General features: G+C 37.3%; 1 protein-coding gene across 1 annotated transcript in view; it reads left to right on the forward strand.

Annotated features, from left to right (window-relative positions):
- DMD (dystrophin) overlaps positions 1–23,111 on the forward strand; it is a 1,824,373-nt gene that overhangs the window by 1,101,670 nt on the left and 699,592 nt on the right. The window lies entirely within an intron of this gene.

Genomic DNA, 23,111 nt, shown 5'->3' on the forward strand with positions numbered 1-23,111 from the left:
AATTGGTTATTCACTTCCGAGTTGTCCATGCCAATTTTCCTACTCCAATGATAAGGATAATTGAAAGTTAGCTATAAACAAATGAAAAAAAGAAAGTAACAAAACATATATTTTAAAGTAACTTAGATCTTAATATTGTTATTTATGCAATGCCAGACTCCAGTAAACATGTTTTTAATACAAAGGTTGCACTTCTAAGCCTCATTGAAATTTATTCTGCAAAATTATGACATCAACTAGAAACATAAGACTTCATTGATATAAATGTGGTTTACCTAGCTAGAACAAATATACCGTATGTCTTCTGTATATCTGAATGAATAAAAAAGGTAGTTTTTGAAAGGTTTTATACACTATAGTTATTTCATTTGTAATGATTTTTAAATATTTTGTAAAGGCGTAATAAATTATACTGAAGCTATTAGTCATTACAGAACAATTTTTTAAAGAAAAATAAAAACAAGGAGTAAGGCACACAAATTCCTTTTTAAAATAAATGTTAGTGATTCTACAGGAAAAAAAAATAACCTGCATATAAAGTACCTAGAGCTTAGACCCAGAAGACCCGAATTAGTGGGCTTTCTTTGGCATTTGCAAATGACATTATTGTGCTCAAATCATCCTTTGGATCTTGGTTTCCTCTTCTGGGTACAGGGCACACAGAATTCACATTCACCCTGTAGGATAGATATGTGTGATGTGTGTGTGTGTGTGTGTGTGTGTGTGTGTGTGTGTGTGTGTGTGTATATATATATATATATATATATATATATATATATATATATATATATTGTTTTCTACTGCTTTATAACAGGTATTAGTAACCATAATTTTCAGAAAAAGCTACTGAGGCTCATAGTCACACTCCTAGTAAATAATAGAGCAAAGATTCAAATCCAAGTTGGTTTGGTTCCAAGCCTGGGTTCTTACTCCATATAGGAGCACTAAATATAAATGTGGTTACCATTTGGTGATGTATAATACATATACTAGTACATATGTATATTGTATATCTAGGCTATGTCAGGCACTATGCAAAACATTTTACATTTGCAGTGTGCTGATACATACAGAAACAAAAAGGTACATTATTGCACAATATTATGCTGAGTTATAGCAGTTCTTTCAAGACTATTACTAACCAGAGGAGATAGTAGGTTATAATGTTTAAAGCAAGGGCTTTGGAGTTATATTATCTGGGTTCAAAGCTTGGCTCCGCTACTAAAGCTGTGTGATCTTACCTGTGCACAGGTTAAGTTACTTACCCTCCCTGAACCTGAGTTTATCTATCTGTACAATGTGGATAATAATAATACTATATGCTTTATAAGTTGTGAGGATTAAATTAGGTAGTATATGAAAGATCTTTCCACCTTGCCTTTCTTACTTCAAGTATTCAACTAATGTTAGTAATTAATACTAGGTTCTACAACAAACTCTATATAAATCTGCCTACTCATGCCATTTGAATCGTGCAAAGTCTATCTCATATAATAATGTTATATGTAAATAAGAGTGTGTTTCCACGTCTGCACCCCATGCTGTCATTGACACTATGGCCTCCTGTGAAAGCCACTAGATATTAGAATGGGAGAGAAAATCCACATTTCCTTGTGAAGGGTTTGTGAGCCTGCCTTTAAGGAAGGTATTGAGCTGCTCCATAGTCTTCAGAGTTCTCCAAATTTTTCTTTTGCAGAACGTATGACTAATTTGATGCCTCTTCATAGTGGTATTAAATACAGGTCAGAAATTAATTTGGAGGAGAAGTTCAAGTTCCATGTCTTTGATCACAGAAAGCTAGCATTTATAAATGTCATATATATTTCTTTCTCCCCTCTCTTGTTTAATAGTGGGAATGCTTTTCCTGTTTATTTCCCTTACATTAAAAAAATAATTATAAAGACACTATCAGCCCTAGCCGGTTTGGCTCAGTGAATAGAGCATCCGCTGGCGGACTGAAGGGTCCCAGGTTCAATTCCAGCCAAGGGCACATGCCCTCGTTGCAGGCTCAATTCCCCAGTAGGGGGCATGCAGGAAGCTGTCAATCAATGGTTCTCTCTCATCATTGATGTTTCTATCTCTCTATTCCTCTTCGTTCCTCTATGAAATTAATAAAAACTATATATTTTTAAAGGCACTGTTAATTACTAAATGGTCAGTAAAATGACCCTAAAGAAACATTCAAGAGATGTGTGTGTAGAGGGGAAGAAGAAAGAAAGGTAAGTTTGAGGAAGTATTTATTGTAACATCAGGAAACAAATATTTCCTCTATGTAAAGTTTTAATTGAAAGGATACTCACTTTAATGTTTATGAAGTAGGAAATGAGACAATATTCCAAAAGAGATAAACTGTAAAACACTCTCAATGCCTATTTATTTATATACTTTTAACAAATTTTTATTGACCCACTAGTAAGTGCCTGGGAAATACAGAGTTGGACAAGAAATAAATGCACAGATTAAAGAAGGCAAAGGGCAAAAAGCAGTATAGCACTAGGATAGAAGTAAATTTCAGGATAATACCTAGCACATATTTAGCACTAATGATAAGGCAGTCACTGATCTGAGTACATCATGTGTATGACAGTGCACACAAAACTGTGAGATTGATACTAAAGCACAGTGAGGTTAAATGACCTCCCCAAGGTCAAGTAGTGAAAAGACAACAATGGGATTTGAACCCAAGCAGTCTGATTCCAGAGTCCCAACTCTTAAACACCATGGTTTTTTACTTCCCTGGGTACATTATGGGTTATGTCTAAGGACTTAGTTCAGGGAAAGGGAATAAAGGCATGACATTTGAATAGCTAGCTTTTCATAATTCTAGACCTTGTATTTGAAATCACATACTTGATATTTAGCTTCCATTCTCCTTTAGTTAAATTGTTTAATTAAATTCTTATTTTGGAAAATAGGAGGCTGCTACCATTTTGAAATGAAAATAATTTTTACTACATGAATTATATCAGGCAAGAAAAGGGAATTAAATTACAACTTTCATTTTTTAAAAGATTGCAAAATACAGCCATTTAAAATATTAAGCAACTTGACTGCTTAATTTTAGAGAGTAAAAAGTACACCATTATATTGTAGAGGAATGGAGATGTAAAATATGCAAATGAAGTCTTTAAAAGTAAAACACAAAAAGCTCCAAGTTTATTTTCTAGAATTGTAAATTAATAGCAGAAGATAATTTGTAACTTAATAGTTGTGTGTCAGAGATATCTGATAATGGAATGCTTTTCATATTTCTTCACATGTTTAAGTAAAATTGCTCCAAAACAAATGTGTTTTGACAGTTATTCACAGTTTTCTTTTACTGCCATAATCTATCAAATAAAGGGGGAAAATGTGTCTAAAGTTTTTCTCTGAAAATAATGATTAAATATGACCCTTAAGGAAGGAAGAAGGGAAAGAAAGACAGGAAGGAAAAGGAAGAGAAGAGAAGGGAAGGGAAGGAAATTAGAGAGGAAAAAAGAACGAAGGAGGGAGAAATAGAAGAAGAGATGGTGGTGAGAGGGAGACACAGAAGTTGAGGAGATAGAGTGGTGGCTGGCTAATATGGATGATGGTTATAGCAGTAGAAACTGTGTTGCTATCAACAGATAGGATTTAGGTGACTATATGATATCATTATTTTTTTATACTGCTGGTATCTGATTGCTTGCACTAAATAAATTACAGTCTTTTTTCAAGTCATTTTGGCCAGGTGTTCAGGGTAATTCACCACTAAATCTGAACCACAGGCACTTGTATTGAATAAAGAATTGAATTGGCAAAGGAGCCCTCTCCAGGTTGGGTTTCAGACAAATTGGCCAATCTGGACAAGATGATAATAGCATTGTTCAAGATTCATTTTTAACTACACATTATGCTGCTATGTGGGGAATTTCATTATCCAAAGATTGAATAAGCATTTGTAGTGGGTACAGTGTATATTTAAATGGGAAATAATTATTTGGATGCATTTAACATTTTTATTGTTAAGGTAGAAATCTTCAATAAAAATTATGTGATAATTTTTTAAACTGGCTATATCTACACAAAGAACAATTGAATGGCTGGCTACAATATCATTCTGATTATAACATTTGCTGAATAACTTCAAGCACCATCTGATGACAAGAGAATTTGTCTAACATGGACCTGGAAGGATTGGTGGAATGATGTGTGAAAAAAAAATGGCATTGATTGTTTAAACTAAAAACAAATGAAAAATAATGTTTATTGGCATTCCTTTATTACCATGAGCATAGCAGAAAAGTAGGTATTACAAATAGTTTCTCTCCAATAAATTCAATTAAAAATAATCAAAAATAGCTCCCTTATTTGAGAAATGAGAAAAATTACAGAAAATAGTTAATTGGTCTAATGTCACTTAGTAAATGTAATTGTCCTAACATAAATTCAGACTTCTTGGGAATAGTTTCTCCTTTTTGTTCCTATGACTCCTCACACCCCCCTTCTTAAACATCTCCTCACTTCTCCACCAAAATTATAACATAACCAACTGAACCATTTATTTCCATAGGTATCCAAAGAATTTTACAAGTTGGATGCCAGTCATTTTATAGTGCAGATTGTTTTATTTTTTCTTTTATTAAACAACCATCCAGACCTCATCATCTCATCTGTTCATTCTGCACAACCTTGTTTAAGAAAAAACACCATTCCAGAGTGTGCAGCTTTCCATATATACAAGTAGGTGTTTGCTGCATTCTACAAAGAATAATTGCAGTCTGTTTGGCTGAAGATATTTGCAAATTTTCTACTGCAGTTTTCTTGTGACAAATGTACATGTCTCCTGTGGAAAGCTCATAACTCTGTGGATCATTGCTCCACATGCATACAATTTTCTTTCCTTATCTAATGAGAGTCAAATGTACTATTATCCTCACTGAAGGAGGTACAGATACACCAGTGTCAGTAATATGACATATTTTACTCTCTGGCCATGATGAAATAAACTCTCTTTAAATACAAAGGTCATAGTTGCAAACACAAGAAAATTCATTTTCTAAGTCTCATAATATTATTATTATTATTATGGAAAATGATACCATACACTTTTTTGCTTAAAGATAAACATAGGCTTTACCAGACCACATATTTCAAAGTCTATGAATGGAAATGCATGTCTTACTACATTTCAATTCAATTCACTGGAAATTTTTCTCCCAAAATCTTATCAGATAAAACTGAATCATGGTATTTACATGAATTCTGATAAAAGCCACTATACTGTGTTTTCAATGAAATACCAATGGGATCCTGATAAGGAAGTTTATGTTTGTCATTTTTTTTTAATAGTGAGTTCTATTTACAAGTTCCCTTGCCTGAGCCTACATAGGTGTTCCTTTATATGAAATGACTTTTATTTTCGTAAAAATATTTATAATCTGGAATCTTCTCTAGATCTTTTATAAGAAAGCAATGTAAGTAGTTCAGCTTATTTTAATCTTTTTGAAAGCTATATAATGTTATTATACCTGCCATATTATTACCTGCTTTGGAGGCTTTATATGTTGCCATAATTTGATGTCCTTGAAGTCTATAATTGAAATTACAGTGAGTAATAATGTAAGTTATTATCATTACCCTAGAGTTAGTGTAATGTTAATGTTAGGTGCATGGCTTTTTTATTCATTCCCTAGGTTAACAAATTTTCTTTGAAAACTCAGTTACAAAGCATGCTAAAGGCAAATAGGAATTATTAGGAAATGACATTGAAAAAAAATAGTGGAGTAAAAGTTTGGTTTTAATTTTATTTCCTGTATACATTAGCAAATTATTAAGAATGTGCTAATGTAACAATCACACATCACTATTAGTAGTTTTGTACATTTATCCACACTTTTCAGTATATGATTACTTACATTAAAGTGATAAATATATATGTATGCATATTATTTACATAAATATAAAGTAGATATTTTTAATAGCTTGAGTGAAAATCAATACTACTAATATTTTCTTTGCTTCCTTAAATGCCTACTTTGGAGACTCCAGAGTAGAGTGTCTTGCAGATAATTAACAATACATATAATGACTACCTTTTTAGTAGTGCACTCAATTTATTATTTATTTATTTTAATCTTTATTGTTGAGATTATTACAGATGTCCCTATTTTAGCCACCCATTGCCCCCATCCACCCAGTTCCCACCCCACCTCAAGCCTTTGCCACCCTATTGTCTGTGTCCATAGGTAATGCATATAAGATCTTTGTTTAATCTCTTCCCACACCCCCACACCCCTTCCCTCTGAGTATCATCAGTCTGTTCCATTTCCATGCCTTTGATTCTATTTTATTCACCAGTTTATTCTGTTCATTAGATTTTGTATTTGATTATTTTTATTTTTGGATTCAATTGTTGATGGGTATGTATTTGTTGCCATTTTGTTGTTCATATTTTTTATCTTTTTCTTTTTCTTCTTCTTGCTCTTCTTAAAGAATACCCTTCAACATTTCATCTAATACTGGTTTGGGGGTGATGAACTCCTTTACATTTTTCTTATCTTTGAAGCTCTTTATCTGACCTTCAATTCTAAATGAGAGCTTTGCTGGGTAAAGCAATCTTAGTTGTAGGTCCTTGTCATCATCACTTTGAATATTTCTTGACACTCCTTTATGGTCTGCAAAGTTTCAGTTGAGAAATCAGCTGACAGTAGTATGGGCATTCCCTTGTAGGTAACTACTGCTTTTCTCTTGCTGCTTTTAAGATTCTCTCTTTGTCTTTACATCTTGGCATTTTAATTATAATGTATCTTGGTGTGGTCCTCTTTGGGTTCCTCTTGTTTGGGACTCTCTGTGCTTTCAGGACTTGTAAGTCTATTTCTTTCACCAGGTAGGGGAAGTTTTCTGTCGTTATTTCTTCAAATAGGTTTTCAATATGTTGGTCTCTCTCTCCTTCTGGCACCCCTATAATGTGAATGTTGGTATGTTTGAAGTTGTCCCAGAGGCTCCTTATATTATCTTCATGTTTTTGGATTCTTATTTCTTTTTGCTCTTCTGGTTCAGTGTTTTTTGCTTCCTCATATTTCAAATTGTGATTTGATTCTCAGAATCCTCTACTCTACTGTTGAATTCCTGTATATTGTTCTTTATTTCAGTCAGTGTATGCTTAATTTCTGACTGGTCCTTTTATTTATTTATTTATTTATTTATTTATTTATTTATTTAGGCATTCTCACTAAAATCCTTAAAAGTCTCACTAAGTCCCTTGGAGGTTTCTAGAAGATTCTTGAGTAATCTTTTTTTTTTTTTCAAATATATTTTATTGATTTTTTACAGAGAGGAAGGGAGAGAGAGATAGTTAGAAACATCGATGGGAGAGAAACATCAATCAGCCGCCTCCTGCACATCTCCCACTGGGGATGTGCCCGCAACCCAGGTACATGCCCTTGACCAGAATCGAACCCGGGACCTTTCAGTCCGCAGGCCAATGCTCTATCCACTGAGCCAAACCAGTTTTGGCTCTTGAGTAATCTTATAACCATGATTTTGAACTCTATATCCAGTAGTTTGCTTTCTTCCATTTCTTTCATTTGTGACATGATTCTTTGTCTCCACATTTTGGCTGCTTCCCTGTGTTTGTTTTTATGTATTGAGTAGAGCTGCCATGTCTCCTTGAGTTGGTAGAGTGGCCTGGTATAGTAGGTGTCTTATAGGGCCCAGTGGCTCAGCCTCCCCAGTCACCTGAGCTGGGAACTCTAGGTGCACTACTTTGTGGAACTTGAGCAAAGTCTTGTAGTTGAGACTTGATTGCTGTTGGTGTCACTGGGAGGAATTGACCTCCAGGCCAATTGGCTGTGAGAACCAGCTATGACTACAGTGGGAGAGCTGCTATACAGAAGATACCCCTATGGAGCAGGACTTGCTTCAGTGGGGCTTTGGTGATCACTGAGTCTGCCCCTTGAGTGTGTCTCTTATGGATGTGTAAAGTTGAAATCTGGTATGGTTTGACACTGACCACTGGTTACACTGACTCTTGAGTTTCCAGGGAGGTGCAAAGTCAGCCACTGCCTGGGGCCACCCAGAAGGAGCTACTGAGAGATCTGTAGATTCCTCCTCTTTGTATGGGGTTTGAAAGTTCCCAGACGAGGTCTAGCTATGAAGCAAAGCATGCTGGTGCTAGTGCCAGGTCTTGGGCCTTTTATTGATAGGTTTGGGGCTCCCTAACCCAGCTACAGCTTGTTTGAGTGATTTTAGCCTGACCAAGGACAGGCCATTACTATGAAAAAGCTGCTACACACAGCTTGGTTGGGATTGTAAATTGGATGAGGCGGGTTCTTAGGGAATCACCAGGGCAGAGAAAACAGAACTGGCTGCTAGTTAGCCCTGGGACTGGAGAGGTTACTGCACAGAAACAATGATTCCTGTGAGCACCTCTGTCTGGGAGAAAGCTGCCCCCAGGTTCCTGTTCTGGTGTCAGACAATCCAGGTCCTCCTTGTATGTGTCTGTGTCCCCCAAAGCCTCACCCTGGTGCTAGAGCTCAAAGGAATCAGGACCTTGTAAGTTCAGTTTGTGCCCCAGCCTTTTAAGAACAAACAGTTGGGTCTCTAGCAGCCTCTGTGTCACTGAGCCCCAATCCGCACTGGTTTTTACAGCCTGTAGTTACGGGGACTTCTCTTCCCAGCTCTGGGACCCTGGGCTGGATTTCTGGTGTAGGGCTGGGACCCCTTGTTACTCATGGGTGGCCTTCAAAGAGACAATCTCCCTCCTGATTAAAAAAGTGGCACACATGGGTGCCGGATCATCCCGTTCCACAACTCTACATCTCCTACCAGTCTCAGTGTGCTTTCTTCTTTACTTCTCTAGTTGTAGGACTTCCATTCAGCCAGCTTTCCCATGATTCTGGATAATGGTTGATCTTTATTTTAGTTGTAATTTTGATTTGGTGATGGGAGATAGTGAGTACAGGTGTTTACCTACACTGCCATCTTGATTCTTCCTCCATGACTACCTTTTTAAGGGCTTTCAGTATGAGACTAAGTTTTGATTTATCGGTTACTTACTGAACACTTGCTGGTTAAAAACATCAGTATTATCTACTGTTGGGAATTAAAAATAGGGAGAATATAGGCTCTAATTTTAGAGTGTATCTTCAGTTGATGAAAGCATAAAAAGCAGAAAGTAGTGATTGACACAAGAGAAAATAATGCTATGTTGCTTTCAATCATATGCACATTAGAATGAGTTAATCAATCAATTATTTATTTTTTCCTCTTAATATATGCCTGCCTCTCTCATATAGAAGAAAATTAACCAGACTTCCCTTTCCAAATGTCTTGCTAATTTTTATTCAGTAATCTAATGGTGAAATTTTTTAACATGATATGGTCTAATATTTTTAAGTTTTATAAACTATGCTAATTCATCAGTAAATTTCTAAGGTGATCATAGTTGCATTGTTTTTAAGAGAGAGGCAGTGAGATTGGACCATGTTCTTGTCATCTTTTATGAATTCACTAAAAATAATACAAAGGTTTCTAGAATGGTTTGGTTACTTTTTTATTTGATTTATAAAAATAACTTTGAATATAATTTTAATAATTCATAAATACTTCCAGATTCCCTTATCTTTATATATAATATTCTGTGTAAACAAGTAGCATCATATTTAAGAATCATGTATTTCCTATAGTTTACTCAAGGAAATAATATCTTCTGTATTATTTACCTCAAGAATAGAAATGCTTTGATTTGTCTTCCTTTAATTATAGAAACAGAATAAATTTTGTAAGGATACATGTTAACCTCCCCAGAAACTGATTTACTATGTTCAACTCTAGGATTATTTTTTAAAATATATTTTTATTGATTTCAGAGTGGAAGGGAAAGATAGAGAGAGATAGGAACATCAACGATAAGAGAGAATTATTGATCAGCTGCCTCCTGCAGGCCCCACACTAGGGATTGAGCCTGCAACCCAGGCATGTGCCCCAACAAGGAATCATGACCTCCCGGTTCATAGGTCGACACTCAATCACTGAGCCATACCAGCTCAGCTCTAGGGTTATTTTTAAACCTTCCAAGTAGAAATGAGTGAAAGAAAAGCCATAGAAAAGTTTTGGGGCAAAAGTATATAAATAAATCTCTACTTAAGAGGTGGAAAGAAGATAATAATTTATGCTTAACTCCTCCATGCTTTTTCCCCCTAAAACTGAAAGAACTAAATAGTGGTGAGAGGGAAAATAATCTGTAGCAACTCCATTAAGGCTAAGCTTTTCTGTCCTGACATATATGAAAATCACTAAAAGCTGCCACAGATAGGACCATAAATGTCCTTTGAGAAATTTGAAATAAAAATCAAAGTGTCACTTTACCACAGTTACCCAGTTCAATTTGATTTTTTTAATTTTTCTAATAGGTGTTAGGCACTGAAAGAAGACAATTATTGGGGGGAAGATAGTAGCAAGTGGAAAAAATACAAACAGGCAAGGAGCTATATAGTATTATAATGAGATTTTACAGTGAAATTGTTCTCTAAATCAAAATGAGAATGTATTTCACTTTTAGAATTAGGAAAATTTTTAGATTAGAACCATGCAACCATTTCAAGGTGTGAATTCTAACCAAATCCAATTATGAAGTACCCACTATCTTAGGGTTCCTTCACACTCCTTAAAATAATTGTTAGAAATATAGAGTCAACTGGATTATAAGAGCACCATCTATCCCTGCCTTCTCTGTGAAATTTGTTTTGATAACTTCAGTCTGTATTGGTCTTTTTAATCAGTAATTCACTGAAAAATTACTTTTTTCATTAACTAGATTTTTGCTTGTGAAGCTGCTTCTATTTTCTTGATCTTCTCTTTTTAAAACATTTGTTTTTATTTGATTGGTTGTATTTTAGCTTTTGAAATGAATTTAAATTTCCTTAAAAGCAGGCATAGTGTTCTTCTTGCTATGACAGCTAAGGGACATACTAGGTGTTTTATAAATGTTATGGATTTACTTTATCTTCATAGATGACTATTTTTACTTAGCATATGGAATTTAACAATCTGTTATAGAGCCATATGCATATTTATATTTATTTTAATGTTTAAATGTCGTATGATTTATGTCTGTTTTTACTCAGTGATGAATGAAAGCCTCCTGGGAATTAAATTTTCTACATCAAGCAAAAGAAATTATAATTTTAGACTCTAAGAATTTTAGAAATTAAAGGATCTTTTTTACAATTAATACTGTTAAGATTGTGTTTGGCTGCATGTGAAAAAATCCTCACTACAAGAGTTTCTCCAAATAAAAGTTTATTTTTCTCACATAGCCAGACTTCCAGAATTGTGTGTTCTAGGGTAAAGCCAGCAGCCACAAAATCATGAATCCTAACGCCTTCATTAGCCATCCCTACCCATCCTCAGTACATTGTTTCCTGTGGTCTCCATGACTCTCAGCACCATGTCTGTCTTTTTAAATGGAAAATAGGGGAAATGGAAAGAGTAAATGCATGTGCCAGGTGTATCAGCTCCTATTTATATGGAAAACAAAAGCTTTTTGGCAGCCCCACATAGAAGAGGTCTGCTTACACCACGTTGACCAGAAATGTTTCACTTGACCATGCCTAGCTTCAAGGGATCCTAGGATGATAGAGTATTTTAAATGACTAGGTGGTTTCTTTATTTATAATTAACAATCAAATTGGTGTCCTAATCCTAAAACCTTGATGTTTCGAACAAAATTTGGAATCTTAGTTAAGAAGGAAAGAATGGATATTGAGTAAGCAACTGGCTTTGCCTCATAAGATATCCTTAACTAATGTATATTTTCTCCTCTAGATTTAAGTAGCCTTTAATTGGCTAAAAATGTGTGTGACTGGGTTCCTGTCTTCTTAGTTCTCTCATCACAGAAATGGTATGGAGGTGTGAATGTGAAAGAATAACCCTGGTACTAATGTATAGTAGTAAGCATCAATTGTTTTTGCTTTATAATCATACCGTACAAAGATCACTGAAAGCAATCTAAATGTAGTGGGAAATTGAAAAACATTGTGTTTATATCTCACCTTACATTCCCAAGGAATAACTTCCTAATTAACCACACATGTTGACTATGATTCTTGAAATCTGCACTGTTCAATACAGTAGCCCCTGGCCACATCAGTTCTTTAGTCTCTCTAGCCACATTCAAATGCCCAATAGCCACATGTGACTAGTGACTACCTATTGCACAACACAGAAATACAACATTTCCATCACTGCAGAAAGTACTATTGGGCAGTGCTACTCAAAACAGCCATAACACACATGTCCTCTGTTTAAATTTATTTCTGATATTGATGAAATAGAATTTAAAAAATTCTCTTGTTCATTTCTGTATTTTTGCTTCTGAATCTTTTTAAATTGGAGAAAGAGAAAGCAGTTACTTTTATAATAACTAAATAGCCTGACAAATTCTGAAGAGGTCCATTAGCATCAACAGCATTAGGTCATCGGTTTTCATACTCTGAATTAAGACCCAAACACACTTGTGTAGTACAAGGAAAGGGAAAAATAGAAGCAATTAAAAGACTACCAATTCTAGCATGATGATCAATCAAGAAAATAAGTAATATAGCCCATTTAATATAAAACTTTTTAAAAGATCAAGTTTTTCTTTCTGGTCTGTGTTGCCCTTTTCATAACATCTTATAACTCCTTTACATGGTCTTCTCTAACTTTTATCACAAGCCCCAGTGCTTAGTTGGCCATCAATGCTCTCTTAATTGAAGTACTATCTCAAGACTGAAGTTTCTAGATTTTTTTCTTCTTCCTCACCACATGCTTCAACAAGAATAACCATTCTTGCCTCTCAAAATCTCAACTGTTTATTTTATGTTCTAAAAAGAAACAACTGGAAAATGGTGACTGTTAAGATTTTGACTAGGAAATCCTATTGTTCCTAGTTGATAAACTGTCTCAACATTCCCCATACAGCAAGTATGTCAAACTCAAAGGCTAACAAGGGCCAAATAAACAAGGTTTAAGTTTATGTGGGCTGCAAACAAACAAAAGCTTCAATTTTCATAGAAACGTGGGTTTTTTACAATAGAGGCATGCTGAATACAAAGGGCTGAAATAAATGAGTAATTATTAACAAAATAATAGAACACTTTAATAAAAATTAATATTTTTATCTTGAACATTAACTTACCAGACACTGAATAACTGAACAAATTAATAAGCATAATGCAAATAAACCTATTTTTGTTTTTCTCTGAAAGTGAAATATTTCCTAATTGCGCACACCAAACAGGTCAGCACAAGACTAATGACGTGGCAATCAGCTGCTAAAATATTCGCTGCTAGTATTAGTGGAGAGAAATGGTGCATCAGCATGTAAGGCGCATAAGGGAAATGAATACAACACAATTATAGTAATCAGTCATTAGTGAACATTGTAGTTCATTATTAATAATTATGTGTAACAGGATATTGTAAAAATTAAGTTATGAAATTTTTATTAAAACGTTTCTTACATACCGTGATATTGGCTGGGCCACAAAAATATTTGTTGTGGGCCACATGTGGCCCATGGGCCGCAAGTTTGTCATGCTTGCCCTACAGAGCACTAGATCCATGAGATGTTAATAGATATTCCTCATTAAGAAGTCAAATAAGTTGAGAAATATTTGTGCATGGACTTTGAGATCTACAGTGTACATCACCATAGCAAAGTCACTGAAAAGTCCTGCAGGAATGCTACTATTGTTTAGTTCAGCCTCTCATTTCTCCTTGGAAATCATTTGGGCGGAACATCTTGAGGAACACATTTTAGAAAAGGTTAACTTATCTTAATGGAATGTGCAGGTCTCCATGAGTCACTTGACTTCTGTACATGCTTTTGTTGGTACCAAATTAATCTTTCAGAAATTTTTTCCTCTTAGTACCATGTCTATAATTTGCGAAGTTGTTACTAGAATAGCATTTGCACCTCTCATTATGATATACCTACCAGGGATTAAGTAGATAGACTTTCTCCAGAATGAATTGGGAAGGGAAAGAATTTAACACAACATTCCATAAAACAGTATTGCCTCTGGAGGTATATTTATATATTACATATCACAATTTATATTTAAAATATTGATTAATTATTAAAATCTGCATGAAAGTTTCAAAGAGAAACCCATTAAAATGCCTGCATACATTTTGCATTTTCCCATATAAAATCTGAAAGGCAGAAATCAAACACTTTTCATATTTCATATGAAACAGAAAGCTTTGTCTCTTCTCTTTAGTGTTCAGTTACAGAGATCCTCAATGGGAATATATAGGAAGAACCATAAACTCTATTTCTATTTATCTCATTCTTTCAAAGTTAATATTTTTGTTTTATAAAATATATAATATGTCAATAAAGTAGCATATGTTAATGTAAAAAAACACACATTGAAACCTGTAAAGAATATGTGTGAGTTTATTTGAGCCAAACTGTCGACATATGCCGGGAAGCAGAACTTCAATGAATTGAGATAATGTTCCAGAGAATGTCAGGTTACATCTGTATTTACACATTGCAATCAAAGGAAAGGGACATAGGTGGGTTACATGAAATCCATTGGTGATAGACTAGAGAGGCGGGAGAAAGCAAAGCAGGGAAGCCCCTGGGATTGGATAAAAAGTAAAATGATAGACACATACTTAGGTGGGTACAGGAACAATTAACATAACAATGAAGGAATTTGTGGTATCTGTCCTGGTGTCTAGCACATTAGGTTGTGCCCTAAGGGGTCCAGAAAAAGGGAAGTTACAACTTACCCAGACATTTCCAGGGTATGTTATTATAGATGCACAAAGACACATAGGCGCCCTAACAGGTTTGGCTCAGTGGATAGAGCCTCGGCCTGCGAACTCAAGGGTCCCAGGTTCGATTCCGGTCAAGGGCATGTACCTTGGTTGCAGGCACATACCCAGTGGGGAGTGTTCAGGAGGCAGCTGATCGATGTTTCTCTCTCATCAATATTTCTAACTCTCTATCCCTCTCCTTTCCCTCTCCCTTCTTCTCTGTAAAAAAATCAATAAAATATTTTTTAAAAAAAGATAAAAAAAGACGCATAGGCTCAGTTAAGATACCAGCCTAGGATGTAACTACCCACCATAACTGCTTTTAGTTAAAGTTTAATTTCAGACCATCCTTTGTTTACTTTAGGTCTCTGAGTTTGCAAGACTGCCATGCAGGCCTTCCCTAAACTTGTCAGGTTAGCATGTGGCCCCTTTCGTCTACACATATGTATAAAGTTTTTAATAAATGTGGATTGATATGTGGACCAATTTTTTAAAAAATAGATGCGTGCAGTCAAAAAGTTTTGAGCCCAGTGTTCCTCAATGTGTCAGACAGATGTCAGCTTTCCCCTGGGTCTATAATTATGTACCTTTGGTACTTTTGATTGTAGTGTTGTAGCAGAATGCATGGGAGAATGATCAGCCAGCACTCTGAGGGAGGAAAGTTTAACCTTTATTTCGCAGTTCTGCTAGTCCAGGGGATTCCGGATCCAAAGCCTGAACTGAACTCGTGGGGAGGCTCTGACCTATATATCTCCTCCTGTGGTGGGCTCCTGAGGGTCCCTGAAGCTGTGCCCAAGTCAGTCTTGGTGAGGCATTTGGGGGCATGCTCTGCAGCTCCACCCAAGTCAGCTGTTGTGGGGCCCCTGGGATAGGTTCTGCAGATCTGCCCAAATCAGTCAGAGTGGGGAAGTAAGACTACAGTTTTAACCAGATACAGAACTAGGTTGCAAGCGCCCCCCTCCCCCAATTTTCCTTTTCAGTAGTACTAAGTGTACCCTCAAAAGAACCTATCATGGTATGAAAGACCTTACTTAGACTTAGCTGATATAAAGGTCCCTCTCGTTTATTTTCTTTAACTCCACTTTACTGAATAGAAAACTTCTTTTTTGATATAAAGCAGAGAGATTACAATCACATATATTCCCCAAGCCATTGTCTCTTTATATTTTTTACAACCAGGAAGCATGTTCTATTTAATTTATCCTCTTTCTCTGACCCTTAAAGCTTTGATTTAAACTTTTGCCTTAAACTTCTTATCCAATATTTAAGGCATATAAAATGTGTCACATCTAATTCTTTACAAGGAAATATATATTAATTCTATTACATTGGAAGATTCTTCAGATAATTTATGTGGTTGTGATTTTAAGTATTTTGTAAGACTGGGGGCATTTTTTTTTTTTATCATTTTGACTTTTTAGTCTCCCAGTACACACGTGTTTATTTTAAATAACCACTGTTTATGTAGCAACTCATTGTATGTGATCATGATACTGGGTTTTTTTCTCAACCTCCTGTTGTTTTTTATTTATGTGTTTTAAGGTATAATTCTAATGCTAAAACCCCCTGGTCTGCTTTCCTTTGTGGACAAATAAAAAAGAGGCCACATGCTAACCTGACAAGCTCAGGGAAGGCCTGCATGGCAGTCTTGCAAACTTAAAGGCCTAAAGTAACCACAAAGGATAGCCTGAAATTAAAACTTTAACTAAAAGCAGTTATGGTGGACTAGGGGCCCAGTGCATGAATTCATGCACCTTGAAAGGAACTCTGGGCCAAGAGGCTGTGGTGGGCACAGGGACGGGTCTCAGCCCATCCTCTGTGCCCCGATCCGGCCCCTCCAGCCAAGGCCCCCAGTCCCCTGTCTGCTGGAAACCCCTCTCCTGCTGCTGACGGTGCCGGTCCCGCTCATACCTACTGAAGGTGCAGAGTGATTGGGGCTGGTGCCAGCAGCAGGTACAAGTGGGACTGGTGCCATCAGTGGGTGCAAGTGGCAGCTGCTGCCCTGATTGCTCCTCAGGAGCAGGGGGAGGTGGAGAAGCACCGAGTGATCAGGACTGGCACTGGGCGCTAGTAGTGGGTGCGAGCTCCTGGTGGGACTGCAGTGTGTGAGAGGAAAGAATTTTCAGTAACCACCAGAGACTCACCCTGATGACAGCGACTGGTGCCCTTCCTTGGTCTGGCGCCCCTGCTCACCTGCTCCACCATCCCACCACAGCAGATGCCTGCCATGTTCCACACTCTGCTGCCTGTTGCTAATGCCTGCCATGTTCCCCACACGCTCCCTGGTGGTCAGCGCACATCATAGAGACTGGTTGTTTGGTTGTTCTGTTGTCCCGCCCTTCAGTCTATTTGCATATTAGGGTTTTATCTATATAGATAGTCATGTCCTAGGCCGGTATTTTCCCTGACGGTCAATTTTTGCCTTAACTGAGACTATTGTCTTTTTGCATTTAAGATAACATACCTATGAAATGTCAGAGTAACTTGTAACTTCCCTTCACCCCCCAACCCCCACCCTGGGGCACAAACAAATGTGCTTGGGGGCCAGGACAGAGACCATAAATTCCTTCATTGTTATTGTTATCATGTTAATTGTTTACTGTTAACTATCCTTACCCACCTAAGTAATGTGTCTATCATCTTACTTTTTATCCAATCCCAGATGTTCCTCCCCCACCTCCAACCCCACCCCCACTTTTCTTTCTCCCGCCTCCATAATCTATCACCAATAGATTTCATGTAACCCACTTATGTCTCCTCCTTTGATGTAAGGTATAAAAACAAGGTGAAAAACCATCATTCTCTGGAACATTATCCCAATTCGTTGAGATTCTGCTTCAGGGCAATTGTCAATAGTTTGGCTCAAATAAACTCACAAAAATTCTTCACACCCTTCCCCTGCCCCCCTCAGTTTTATTTATATTTTGAAATCAGGATCAAGTGACCTACAGTTCTTTCCAGGAACAGAATATATAACTAAACCACAAATTCTGGAAATCTGAAGGTGATTTTTTAGCTTTTTTTTTTTTTTTTTTTTTTTTTTTTTTTTTTTTTTTTTTTTTTTACCATCATCAGAAACTGCGCAGGTATCAGTTATACTTTTCCTATTAGCAAAGCAATTCCTTGCCCCCAATGTTATTATCAAATTATGCCATCATATTCTTAAATTCTACTCTTAAGAATGAATTTATTCAGTTTCAAATATTAAATCTACATATTCTCAGTTGCCATGAAAATATCCTAGAATAATTCTTCATAACCTTATGAATAAAATCCAATTGAATTGTTTCTCAACTCTCAAAGCATAAGAAATGTCAGATGTCTATGGTTTTTTTCTTCTAGAGTATGTGGACAATCCAGAATCTTGGTCATTTTTTTCAGGGTTTACCCTTCTGTACAGGATGCTTCAAGAGCTTTTGGGGCTCTGATGGGTGTAAAGAAAAGAAATCTCCCAGTTGATGTTATAATTCTGCCTTTTCTTTTAAGCTATGTTTTTTGGTCATTCTAGATCATCTTCTACATTCTAAGGTTCTCCAAAACAAAGAGCTTTTAACACATTTGGAGGGCTAGACTTCAGGGACACTGCCATGTCTACCATCTAGAAGTGAAAAAGGAAATATATGTTATTCACTTTAAGCATAAAGCACAATTACTTTCTCAATGAGGTTATATTGCATCTCTATTCATCATTTCTTAGCAGGTTGCTGGCTAGGAGAATCTAAAAGAATGCAACAAGGGTAAACTATGATCCTAAGGGCAATGAGATCTATAATGTTAGTTCCTATTATCTATGATGTTTTCACAAATAGGTGGCAGTTTAAGGATACATGCCTGTCACACTGAGCTTACAAAAGGGCAGAATGAGGCTAAGTTTAAAAATAAGCTTATAGTCCATTATATGATTTTTTAAAATTTATTGCCTAAATCATATTAAAGAATAAAAATGAGTATCATTAATAATGCCAGGCAACAAGAGTTAATTAAGATTGCCCAGGGTAAACTGGATATATAGTTACCTTAGCTACACTAATAAAAGACAAAGATGCTAATTGATCGTACCTTCGCTGCGCCCTAAGCCACATCCACCAGGCAATCAGAGTGACTATATGCAAACTAACCCAACCAGGATGGCGTCCAGCAGCCACAGAGCCAGAGCGAGCAGGAGGCTTGCTTGCCCAGGCTATGGAGAAAGCCAAGCTTCCCGCCTGCCCTGAGCCAGCTGTGGCCTCCTCTCATGGCAACAAAGTTTCAGTTATAGAAGACAAATAAATCCCAGATACCTGCTGCCAGCCAGCCTCCACTGGGAGCTTGGGTGGCTGGGGGCTGTGGCAAGCCTGCAAACAGCCATCAGCCCCTCACCCAGGCTGGCCACACCCTCATGGGGTGAGGGTCCCCGCTGGGGGGCTTAGCCAGCCTGAAAATGGCCCTCAGCCCCTCACCCAGATTGTCCAGGCACCCCAGAAGGACCCCCCACCCTGAAGGGGCCGTGGCCAGCCTGCAAACAGCCATCAGCCACTCACCCAGGATGGCCAGGTGCTCCTATATAATAAAAGGGTAATATGCAAATTGACCCTAACAGCAGAACGACTGGTAATGACTGCTCATTATGACACACACTGGCCACCAGGGGGCAGATGCTCAATGCAGGAGCTGCCCCCTGGTGGTCAGTGCACTCCCACAGGGGGAGCTCTGCTCAGCCACAAGCCAGGCTGACGGCTTCCAGTGCAGCAGTGGTGGCGGGAGCCTCTCCTGCCTACTCAGCAGCGCTAAGAATGTCCGACTGCAGCTGAGGCCTGCTCCCTGCTGGCAAGTGGACATCCCCCAAGGGCTCCCGGGCTGCCAGAGGGATGTCTGACTGCCAGCTTAGGCCCAATCCCCCCAGGGAGCAGGCCTAAGCAGCAGGTGGTCATCCCCCAAGGGGTCTCAGACTGTCAGAGGGCACAGGCCAGGCTGAGGGCCCCCCCCCCGAGTGCACAAATTTTTGTGCACCGGGCCTCTAGTCCTATATAATAAAAGCCTAATATGCAAATTTTCCAACCGGGAGTTCAACCACTCGCTATGCCGTGCACTGACCACCCGGAGGCAGCAAGGAACATGGCGGGTGTCAGCAATGCAGAGCTGGCAGTGGGCAGCAGTGGAGGTGCTGTTGGCCCTGATGGGCCCCAAGGATAGCTGGACTGTGGCGGGATGGTGGAGCAGGTGAGGGAGTGGCGCCAGACCAAAGCAGGTGCCAGGCAGGGCTGCGGGGCTGCAAGGCTGGGTGTGTGAGCTGGAGCTGTGAGGCTGGGAGCATAAGCTGGGGCCTGATTCCCGCAGGCAACCCAGAGGGACCCCACCCATGCATGAATTTGTGCACTGGGCCTCTAGTTTATAGATAAATAAAATTAAACAAGTATCAACACTTTGAAAACTGAATTATTTTCATTAAGGATTCTTTCTTGGAAAAGCCTAATTTATATTGATGTTATTTATAATCTATTTTAGAAAACCAAAAAGTAAACAGACAATTTGAGATATGATTAAATAGATTTTATATTTGTGTGACAACAGGATATTCCTTTAGATGAAAGCTGGTCATAGATGAGAATATCTTCGATTGCAACTAATAGAAATTCCAATTCAAATTGCTTAAATAAGAAAGAGAATTTATTGGCATATGTAATATAAATATTGTGTGAACTCCAGGCATGGCATGTTCAAGGTTCCAGCTCTTTGCTCAGTATTGTCCTTCACCATTGTTATAGCAGTTACAGGATTCATTTTTGGATACCATACTATATTTAAAATAGAAAGAAAATTTTCCTTTTTTGACCCTCAAATGAAAGTTCTGAGCTTCTCTATGATTGGACTAGCTTAAGACATAAACCCACCCCTGAACCAATCATTGTGGCAAGGAGGATAGGATTTCCCACTCCAATTCCTTGGTGGCTACAGAATGAGTTGCTATGAAAATTACCAATATATCTACTCTAGTTACTACTCCATGTTGAAGGGAGCTGGCAGTTGCTCAAGAAAGGTTTCCCAGTAGAGTTAAAATTTAAAAACAAATATAATTCCTTTATAATCAGACTAACAGTCTTATAAAATAGTTAATTTATTGTTTAATTCTACTTTCCTATCTCTTGGTAGTGTTATATAAGTAACTGCAATTTAAAAGCTGGAAAGAAAAAGAGGATGAAATACCATCTCTTTTGTCATTTCAAAGGAATAGGAAAGAACACACATATTCATTTTCTATCATTTCACACCAAGAGAAATATAATGTATTACATAAACATGTAAAAACAAGGATTTCCAACACTGATAAACAGCAAATATTTTATCACTGCCTTTTTTTCATTCTTATTTTCTTAGCCTACTTTTCTTTGTCAATTCTTTGATGATATCTCCAAATATCAGCTTTTGTTCACAAAAAAAATTAGTATCATAGTAAAGAGCCCTTGTTATAATTTGGACACTCCACCCTCTCCTCAATTATAGAGGAACATTAATATTATATGAACATTTTAACTGCTTTTTTCATATTCGTAGAAATAACATGAATTAGGCATCTAGGATCAGGCATCTAGAACCATGCTTTGTGTGTTATTGGCAAACTACACAACTTTCCGATCCTCAGTCTGAGCATCTGTAAAACTGGGATAGAAAACTCTTTCATACTGTAGTTATCAGGGTTAAAAAGCACGTTTAAGATCTTTGTAAATAGCCCAGCTGGTGTAGCTCAGTGATTGAGTGTCAACCTATGAACCAAAAGGTCATGGTTTGATTCCCAGTCAGGGCATATACCTGGGTTGTGGGCTCAATCCCCATTGTGGGACGTCCTGGAGGCACCTGATCAATGATTCTTATCATTGATGTTTCTAGCTTTCTCTTTCCCTCTCTGAAATCAATAATAATATATCTTTTTTTTAAAAAAAGTCAAAAAAAGATCTTTGTAAATAAACCTCAGCTCTACAAGTTGAATTTATTCTACCTCTATGTTACTTTTCTTCACATTTTTATTTTGCTCTGATATAACAGTGGTATTTTACATCATTCATCAAAGTAAACAACTGAATAAAGTTCTTTAAAACAAATATTAATTTTAGATGATTAAATAGGTTTGTATGGAGGTTCCTTTTGTTAATCATAGCAATTATCCATGGTGAAAAATGACAGACACTTGAAAAACCGGTTAATTATGATGGCTATTTTTACTGCATAAATAAATCAAATTTCACATCTGAAATGCAATAAAAAGGTCAATGGTGGTGTTTCAAAGCTCCTTGTCATTTGATGCTACACATTTTTGTTTAAAAGGGAGAGAAACTTGTTTCACTCTAATTGTTTTCCAAATGCTTCAGAAAATGTGTTTTTCCTAATAGATGAGAATTTTTTACTCGGCTTAGAAGGAAACTCTTGGAGTGTAGTGAAAAGGGCACCTTCTGTTGAAAGAGGATTTTTAGACAAGAGTCTGAATGTGCCTCAGGTAAGAGATGATTAGATGAATCTGAGGAACTCTGTGGCTGGAGACAGGTGTGTTTGAGCCTGGAGAGATATGCATGGAGTCCACTCCACTTTCTTCCAAATCATTTTACCTTAAGTCCCCAAGTACTTGATAAAGGAGGAATGGGAGAGAACACTTGCATGTTATTCTTTTTTTTTTTTTTAAAAAATATATTTTATTGATTTTTTACAGAGAGAGGAAGGGAGAGAGAGATAGAGAGTTAGAAACATCGATGGGAGAGAAACATCGATCAGCCGCCTCCTGCACATCTCCCACTGGGGATGTGCCCGCAACCCAGGTACATGCCCTTGACCGGAATCGAACCTGGGACCCCTCAGTCCACAGGCCGACGCTCTATCCACTGAGCCAAACCGGTTTCGGCTTGCATGTTATTCTAGGAACGTTTTGCCCTATGCCATGGAGACTTTTAGAACAAGAGTATTATAGAAATTCGTACCAAATGCCTGGGGTTTATTTACTTAAAGAGGGATTCCTGGGGAACAGACCCTGAGATACAGGTGAGCATACAGGATGTTTACCTGGGATCAACAGGAGTGGACAGAAAGAGAAGTTGGGCTGTAATGCAGTTTCAGTAGAGGCCTCATCTTACCCTTCAGGGGGTTCTGAAGCTGAAGTGACCTTTTAGGATTATTTTGATTTTGGGAGAGAGGATCAGACCTTTATAACTTCATTGAATGTGGGCTTCTCAGGGAAAGAAACACAAATTTGGGCAAGAACACTCTCTTCAGCCAACACAATTCTTATAAAGGGGTTCACAGGTAATGGCTGTCTACAAGAAGCACTCCTAGCAGCTAGGGTAATAAGTCCATCATTTCTGAAGGGGAATCTG

Source organism: Myotis myotis, unplaced genomic scaffold (assembly GCF_014108235.1).
Source record: "Myotis myotis isolate mMyoMyo1 unplaced genomic scaffold, mMyoMyo1.p scaffold_m19_p_4, whole genome shotgun sequence".
NCBI classification, from domain to species: domain Eukaryota; kingdom Metazoa; phylum Chordata; class Mammalia; order Chiroptera; family Vespertilionidae; genus Myotis; species Myotis myotis.